Raw genomic sequence first — 748 nt, 5'->3', positions numbered from 1 at the left:
GCATCATCAACAACGTTGTTGGAACTGTTCGAACGTCGGAGGTAGCGAATTGCGACACAGGTACGATGCTTTCTGGAAACAGGTGTAACAGTGTCGTTGTTTGGTCGCAAGTTGCGTCGTACCATGGTGGTTGAGCAACGTAGTTGCTAACTTTTCTAGAAACGACCCCCTGGTCAATAGCACCGCCTTCACGCCACTTCATGATTATATTAACGTCATCAGACAGGCTGTAAAAGTGTATGCGGGAATTTCTCGCATTATGATGGCTAGAGTTGCGGTACTTGAACAAATTATGCGCAATACCGCAATCCCACAGTGAAATTTAAGCCCTGAACAGCAGCATATACCATTACCATTTTGTTGACAAACAAAAGAAGATTAGTAGTTTATTTAGCGATTGAACTATCAGAAGGCCTAATGTATATTTGTATTACTTTTTAACTTTGCCATTTGCATCTGTGGATGCCTGCTATATTAAGGATACCAATTTGTGAAGAATTGCTTGTGGAGATTATGGCCTCCTGCACAATGGACTCATGTTACCAAAACAATGGCAATGATGCAAAACAATTTGAATAGGACTATTGTTTCCATTGACATTTCTATAAAGAATGCATCAACCTTTGTCAGTTTAGTGTCTTCTAATTTGCAGTGTGCTACAGGCCCTAGAGGATAGAACTCTATACAGAGCTAACTAGGGGTGTAAATATTAATCGATTCGTATCGATGCATCGATTATGCAGCCGAC

This window comes from Alosa pseudoharengus, unplaced genomic scaffold, assembly GCF_046254945.1.
Source record: "Alosa pseudoharengus isolate Yale_2024_CS ecotype anadromous, Long Island Sound unplaced genomic scaffold, YU_APseudo_1.1 YU_APseudo_1.1_scf_9, whole genome shotgun sequence".
NCBI lineage: Eukaryota > Metazoa > Chordata > Actinopteri > Clupeiformes > Clupeidae > Alosa > Alosa pseudoharengus.
Note: the sequence above shows the minus strand (reverse complement) of the source record.